This window comes from Frieseomelitta varia, unplaced genomic scaffold (genome assembly GCF_011392965.1).
Source record: "Frieseomelitta varia isolate USP_RPSP 00005682 unplaced genomic scaffold, Fvar_1.2 scaffold_851, whole genome shotgun sequence".
In the NCBI taxonomy this organism is placed as follows: domain Eukaryota; kingdom Metazoa; phylum Arthropoda; class Insecta; order Hymenoptera; family Apidae; genus Frieseomelitta; species Frieseomelitta varia.
Genome location: NW_025110647.1, coordinates 320,713 through 329,076, shown reverse-complemented (window position 1 = coordinate 329,076; position 8,364 = coordinate 320,713). Strand labels below are relative to the sequence as shown.

At 41.2% G+C, this 8,364-nt stretch overlaps 1 protein-coding gene across 2 annotated transcripts in view; it reads left to right on the top strand.

The window, feature by feature from the left end:
- Positions 1-354: 354 nt before the first annotated feature.
- The window catches only part of LOC122536584, a 127,647-nt gene continuing 119,637 nt past the window's right edge, over positions 355-8,364 (top strand). For both annotated transcript variants that reach the window (XM_043669055.1, XM_043669053.1), the window contains exon 1: positions 355-588. The gene's annotated coding sequence lies outside the window, so the exon portion shown is untranslated. The remainder of the gene's footprint in view (positions 589-8,364) is intronic.

Below are 8,364 nucleotides of genomic sequence, written 5' to 3'. Positions count from 1 at the left end.
TTCGGTGGTATTCGAACTGTTTCTTTTTGAAATCGACGACCAAGAAATTGTACATTTTCTTTTTCTGAAACAAGCGTGAACAATTAGCCATTGAAACGAAGTTAATTATACTTTACGAGATACACACGCGGAAAGAACGCAATTAATTTTCGGCCAACTCGATAATACATCTCGAGTCTCGCGATCGAAATGAAATTTGCCAAAGACGAGAGTGTATTTTTTGCGATTAAAAAGGGGCCGTCTGTAGCTGCTGCAAGGGGGCGGGTTGCGACATTTCTCGCATTTTAGCAGAGAATCCATCGGTCTCTGGCATTTCAGATGTGTGTACGTGTGCGTTCGTGTTGGTTTCAGAATTCTTGGCATGCGTAGGCCGAAGGAGGAATCAGGGGGAGAATTGAACAGGACCGAGGGGCATGGCGTAGTGCTCGTTTTGGGGATTGCTGGGAGATCAAAGGACGCGAAAGAGGGTCTGGCCGCTCTCGAGCGGTTCGAGGACCGGTGAGCATCGCGACGGGGCGAGCAACCCCGTTGCTTCGGCCAACGTCTAACAACCCTCCCGTCTGTCACTGTCGACGAACAACAGAACAGGTAGGGATGCAATTTCCTATTCGTTCAGAAGAATTTCCCCTTCCCTGGCTCTCTAGTGCGCCGCATTAGCCCCTCTCGTGGCTACGAAACAGAAACCCGATGAGACGCTCGATCCGCCTGATTCGGCTAGACGACGCTTATCAAACGCCTAGTTTCAATCTCGTCTGCTCCCATTTCGCTTTCTTTGTACTGCTAATCCCGCGAGTCACCAGAGGGCACGGGATTAAATCGTATTATCCTCGCCGAGTTTCTTCGCTAGTTCTTTTGATCTTGCTTTCTCCTCTTTCTTTTTCCCTTTTTCTCTCTTCGTCGGCCGATAAAATTACGCTTTCGACCCATTCAGATTTGGTTACCACCAATTTTTTTTTTTTTTTACAATCTCCCCAATTCGAAGTCGCGTGACTTTTAATCTGCGAAATTCACTGTTACTCGACCCGAGTGATTAATCTCGTTTCCAAAATCTTTCTCCAAGTTTGTTTTTCTTTCACACGACGAAAGATTGTTTTTCCGCTCCTTCGATCTCGCTCTTCTTTCGATTCGTTCGGCTAAAATTGGTTACCAACAGTTTTTAGAATCTTTCCAATTTGAATCGCGTGACTTTCGATTTGGGAAATTTGCTTTTTAATCGCGTATGTCTCGACTCGAGCGATTCGTTTCCAAAATCTTTCTTCAGTCTTGTTCGTTTCTCTTCTTTTTTCTTTTTTTTTTTTTGCGTGAAAGAAGGTTTTCCATTCCTTTGCTGCGAGTCGTGCGATGAAATATTTATTCGGGAGGCGAAGGGGAGGGTTGTTGAAAAATTGAGCTTGCCGAGGACATCATGGCGGCGCGCGGTAAGTCGTCAAGTACGGGGATCGCGCGGTTTAGAGAGTGAATTTCGTGGTTTAACGTGTCGAGCTGACATACCGCCGTGGAACGTTTGGCGACGTGGCGACCGCAATTGCGGCTGTGTCGTCCTAACACCTTCCGCGTAAGAGCCGCGTTATCTATGCGGTAATAAGGAATCCCGGGTCCGGGTGGGGATGAAGCATGCACCTGCTTCACGAGCATTCGTAAATCGAAAGGTAAATTCGCCAGCGAGATATGGATGCTTTAAATTAATTTTCGTTCTTCTTCCCTAGAAATTGTTTTCTCTTCTCTTCAAGGAAGACGAACAAAATTTCTCCCGATTTTCGTGACGATCTCGCAGCTTTACGAATTGTCGGTCAGTCGAATCGTCCAAATTTCGGAACTGCGATTTCGAAAAATTTCGGGGGAAAAGAGATCGTCGCACGATGAAGAGAAACAAAAGTTTCGGCGGAAGGTGCGTGCCACGGAAGTGTCTGTGGTTCAAGGTTAATGCAAAGTTCATTCGTTGCCGGCCGGCGGGCGTTTTCGATCCGCGTTGTTGATTCCTCGTTAAATCACGATCGTGGAACGCCTTGGGCGAGTTTTGTATTTGAAGAATGCTAAATTATTAGCGAGCACGCGACTCTCACCCGCTCGGTATATCGTACGTCGATCGATAACGCGACTATGATGGCGTTCCGTTTCCAACGCCCTGCTCGAGAGGAGCCAGAGAGAATCTGAATGGAGGCGAATTGAATCAGACATTTTGTCAAATTGTTTCGCCGCAGTTAGATACGAGCGACGAGTCGAAGAAACTTTCCCCCTTTTCTCTTTTCATTTTTAAGCGCGAGAAATTAATTGAAGGATTAATTAACGATCCACTACTTGTGCATCTTAATAGGTCTTGATAGATCTTTCGAAAACTAAACTCTTTGGAGAGATTGTAATGTATTAATTTTCGTGAGTTTCAGTTGAAAATATTTCTACACCGTGTTGTAATAATAAAATTCGATCTAACTGTATTGCGTGCGATATTATACGCATATTCGGGGGAACAATAGAGGCGGTTCATTTGCATTTATAATGCCCACGGTACGAATTGTGCTCTGGAGAGCGATAAACATTACATAATAAATAGAGCAACATAATGGGAAGTCGTAATTGGTCGTTATGTATGAGTAATTTGCCTCGTATACGAACGTAAGATCGGTTCTTGCGAACGTACGAGTTTCTTTCCAATTTTCAACGAAACGAAGAATCTCTAATTGATAATTGCAAGGATATCTCGTAATTTCTCACAATTTTCGTTCGACTTTGTTCAATTTCTCTGTAACTTATGATTTGGGAACAAGTCGCTGTTGTTTTCTCGAAATAATTCTCTTAGATAGTTAGACTTACAATTAGACAACAGCTTTTGCCAAAAGCCGAAATATATTCGGAATTTGTCGCGCCTAATGCCCGAAACTTCTCGACAAATGCCGTTTTTCGTGCAACTGCCCTTTAAGCCGCGGTTTGCGTTTCAAACGAATTACCACTCGAGTTGATCGCGCAAAGGGGGTTTGAAGTATGATAGATGAGCGGTGACTAGCGGGGGATGAAAGAGAGTTTGTTGCTTTAGAATCGAGGCTTTTTCGTCTGACGTGACGAGGGATTAATCTCGAGGGATTAAGTATTCATCGTATACATATATATAATATATATACACAAAGTTCGTCGACTCTTTGAATCGAACTAATGAATAAAAGAGCTTACGAACGACGTTGCTCGCAATTAGCGTGATTCGTGTAATTTGCCGGGTTACGTAACAGAAAGTCAACTACTATTACTGAATTTATCATTCGGTTTTTGTCATTTTCCGTCATTACGCCCGCCCTTTTCATTATCTAGAGCAATCTCCAACTTTTTCACTTGGCGACCCCCTTTACCCGAACAAATATTTTCGCGATCCTGGGTATATATAGAGGAATACGAATTTGAAACATTTGCCGATGATCGTAAATGTTTCTCGATAAAGAAAATTTACTCGCAAAACGATTCTTTGGCGTCAAACTAGTTTCGAATTAATCTTCGGTTGTCCAGAAATTTTTTAGTTTTGCTAAAATTCGCGGCTGCCCATATGGGGTCGCGACCCACACTTTGAGAAGTAAAACCCTAAATCTAAAGGACATTGCCCGCCGATTTTTAGCTTTTATTTTACCAACGGTTCGATGACAGCGGAACGCCAGTGAAGCGACGCGATCAATTCTTTAATAAAGCACGAAAATAAACGAACTGGCAACCTTCTGCCTTAGCCGAAATCCCATCGATAATTTATTCAACCGTGATATTTAGCGCACGCTTCTTGGATCATTGTCGCCGATTATCTGGGAACTTTAGTACGAAATTAAAAGGCCACCGGATAGAGGAAAGAAGTATTTAGGTTCAACCCCCTCTGCCGTCCCCGGGGCGACTTTCTTTCTCGTCCAATAGGACAATACGTCCCGAGAGGTCTTGTTTAAGCTACGATTTTATTAAAACCATCTACCCATGATCCTTTGTCGCTCGACGGACGAATAGGACGGCAGGGATGGAGAAATAAATCTCTTTTGATTGCACGGCCGTCGCGTTAATGTCCGCCGACATTTTCTGCAGCCGCTCGAAAACGGCCAGGCTATTAGGCGAATGGGAACACAACAAGCACACCCGTTCCGGCTTTCTGCTGAAAAACCCTCCCTCTCTCGTCTCTCGTGCGATGTTTCTTCGAAGGGAACCTTATTAAAAATCGCGACACGTACGTTATTGGGATGTTCGTTGGGAATTTTTTTCTTTTTTTTTTTTTTTCTTGAAGAAATTCCATTGAGATGCGCGAGAAATTTCTACAATTACGAAACAATCAGTTGGACGATGAGTGAACTCGTTTCCCCCAATGACGTTTGACTCGATTTGACGACTCGAGAGAATTAAAATGTCGGTCGAATGGATGGAAAGGACTGAAGGAGGGGGTCGTTTGTTTCGTTTCCGCTTCGAGCAACAGCGAAAATGATAGTGCTTCCGGTGTTTGGTCGTTTCTTCGATCGAGGGGAGGAGGGGAGGGCGTCAGCATCCGCGAGAAGAAGAAAATTCAACCTAGGGGTTAGTAAGTTGCAAGTCGTTCTATTAATCAATACGGAAAGCGAACCGCGCTCAGTGAACCACAACAATTCGAATTCAAAGTCGCGAGGATTCATCGCGTCCTATTCTCCCGGTGTCTCTCGCCGTTCAAACGAAATTACTTTGCACCTCCGATGTTCCGCTCCCCGGAACGGCGTTCGTTCGAAAATTTTTATCTAGATCTGGCGAGAATAATTGGTTCGTGCGCGGAACGTTGTTTGGAAAACAATGGGTGATCATTTCTTTCACGAAATTTTGAAAAGCTTCTTCGACTGATTGGAACCATTTACGATCTTCAATTTTGAGACGTCAAAACCGCGAGACTTTTAACCTTTAGCGGCTTTCAACCCTTATCCGTACTGTAAAAAAAACATATGTTCAAATTACCAACGTGTTTAAATTTGTAAGAGCAACTCCGGCACATTTCTGCAGCGGAGCGTCTAAGAAAAAGGAAGTCATTTCTTTGAGTGCAAAAGATTATACGTACTTGTGAATGCATTTAATTTTATTAATATTTTCCTCTTGTAAAAAAAAAACATAAATTTTAAATTTTGTCGCTCACCATTGTGGAAGTCCTTTCTTTGAGTGCAAAAAATTATACGTACTTGTGAATGCATTTAATTTTATTAATATTTTCCTCTTGTAAAAAAAACATAAATTTTAAATTTTGTCGTTCACCATTGTGGAAGTCCTTTCTTTGAGTGCAAAAAATTATACGTACTTGCGAATGCATTTAATTTTATTAATATTTTCCTCTTGTAAAAAAAAAACATAAATTTTAAATTTTGTCGTTCACCATTGTGCGATATCTAACATATCGAACAGTTCCCCATGTGCATTTTGGATTTACTTAGGCAAATGTCACATTTAATCACTCGTTTAAACATCTACCATCTTTTTCTTTTCTTTTAGAACGCAACAAAACGTAATCTCTCTTTCTACTTTCCCTCGTTATATCGAAGGGATTGAAGAGTAATAACGCTATAGTATTTTTACTTATTTACATACTATTTATAATTAGTGTGAGGATGGAAAGTGAAGGTAATGGCGTTTCATCTCAGAGTCGCCTAGATTCATCAGTAGGACTGATGGCAGCGACTTCTTATACTCCAGACGCTTCTTGTTATAATTTACTCGCTAAGGCTGGACGGTCACCCATTCTAGCGGTGTTTGCTTAAACATTGAAGATCGCTAGATTTCGACGCTAGGCGCACAGCCACTTGCGGCTTGTCAGTGTTCGAGACTCGTACTTGAGGAACTATAGGCCGCTACAATATGAAGTTTTCCGTTTAATCTGGTTTCAGAAATTGACGTATAAGTTCTGATTCTGTCCTGACGAAAATCTCCTGCGAGTTAATCGACTAAAATTTTCAATATTGTAAATACGTCAGTGTTTTCTCGTTTTTGTTGTGTTGTAGAGTTTTATAGAGAATGTATGAATTTACGATAGATAAATTAGTAACCACTTAAGAAATTTCCTCAGAAATAATAACTGGAGCGCAATTCCTTTGCTTACCAGTGAATTCGGGCTTGAAAAATTTTCGAATGTGATTATTCCACATTATGGGAGGATCCTTTTTCTGAACATATCCTTTTTCTGAATCTGCGAAAACGTATAATCGAATGCCACACTTGGTAGGCTTATTGGGATTGTATGTAGTAAAACTTACTTTATCTTTGAATTTTACTACACATTCGTCAAGGCAAATATTATCTCCAGATCTCAAATGTTCGGAAAATCTTGAATTTATATGTTTATAAGAGTTCTAATACCATTTCTCGCAGGATCAGAAGTTTTCAACTACAATATCATATTCAATATCAAAAACGAACTGTCCCCGTAGCTGAACCAATCGGAGTGCTAAGGGTTAAACATCACACGATGTTTGAGCGTCTGATGTTTTATCTTTAGTTGCGTGTTTAACGCGTTTGACTAGTTGAAAACTAATTTTTAACCACTTGGGTACAGGCTATCGGGTTTCTTCTGTCAAACGATATCAGAATTCTCAAACACTTCGCCGACACACGTACAGTGAACTTCCCGGTTGGCGAAGCCTCTCCTCTGAGAAACGCAATAAAGGCGGACTTATCCGCGAAAACTTTTCCGAGCTACCTTTCGTTTCACGAACGATTCGCGAGCAAGTGAAATAATCTTAGAACTGGAAGGTTTTTTTTTTTTTTCTTATAGCGGAACCGTCTCGTTGAGAGAATACAGACCCACGGGGAGGGAAGAGGGTGGAAGTTGCAAAGAGGTTCGGCAGCGGAGTAATTTAGAGAGGCGTGCTTTGTCAGACAGACGTGTCCAGGGGTTGGAAGCCATTGGCTGCAGGTTCGCTCATCAATCAGTGCGCTTAAAATGAACTGCGCTCCGGTCTGCGCATTTCACTCTCTCTCTGTTTCTCTCTTTCTCTTTCTCTCTTCTTTCTTTTTATGCTTCCTCCTTCTCTCTTTCCACGCTTTTCCATCGTCGTTCGATATTGTAGCTCGGTCGGAACATCGAGCAGAGGGGAGGGGGGGAAAAAAAATCTCTCGATTTCTGCTAGTTGCCGGTCCACGAACGAGCCGTAAAATTCACATTCGATGGTTAATTGCGCGGACTTGCAGCTCTCTCCTGTGGAAATTGATTCCTTCTCCCTCGTTCTCTCTTGTTTCGTTGTGAAAGAACTGTTACAAAAAAGAAAAAAAGAGAAATGGAACCGCCTGCATTTTTGACGACGCTCATTTCTTCCTGTTTTCCTCCCCATGAAAGAAACCTCTCTCTCTCTCTCTCTCTCTTTATGGTTGGCCTCGTGGCGAATTTTGCGTGCATCCGGACGAGATGGCAACGCTCGCTTCGCCAGTTGAGCAATCGTATAATACCGCTGATTAAACGAGTTTCGTTTCGTTTCGCTTATACGAGTTTTCTACCGTCTCGTTGCAATTAGAAAGTCTCGCCTGTAAACAGGAAATATGCTTTCCGTTGTTCACTTTATATTATCGTCGGATTTTCAATGCTGATGCCACAAACTGTACGAGAGTCGACTATTGTCTTCTAGACGTTTTACATATTCCCGCGCATCGCGTGCATTTTTGCACATTTAAATTTCCCATAAGGGAACGAACAAACAATCGATAGCATTGTAGGCGTTGAAAATGAAATTCATCACAGCTACGAACGCTGGTTACGAACGGTGGATTTAACTCTTTCATTACGATCGCCGGATACACATATTTATTAACGCATTGGAGTAATCGCGTATTAAAAATACACAATACACTTTAGCAATCAAGACGAGCTTTCTTTATTTTTTCTATTCGACGGCAGGATAAAGATTTAAAAAATCTTTCATAATCTATTGCAATTGGGAAGAGACCGACCATAGATATAACTGTTCTTAAAAATCTCTTAAAATTTGAGGTTAAATTTTTGTTTGAAAGATTAAGGTTTGTTTAAAAAAAAAACCTAGGCCCTTGTCAAAATGTTACCAGGAAATTCAAAAAAAATATTCGACAGTGGAATATTTATGCGATAAGAAATTATTGTAATAAAAAAATCTTTCGTAATCTGTTGCAATTTGAAAAAAGTCAAGCTACAGGTATAATTCTCAACCTCTTAAAAATTTGAGGTTAGATTTTTGTTTGAAAGACTAATGTTTGTTTAAAAAAAAAACATTCTAGGCCCTTGTCAAAATGTTACCAGGAAATTCAAAAAAATATTCGACAGTGGAATATTTATGCGATAAAGAGTTATTGCATTAAAAGATCTTTCGTAATCTGTTGCAATTCGAAAAAAGCAAGCTGTAGGTATAATTCTTAACCTCTTAAAAATTTGAGGTTAGATTT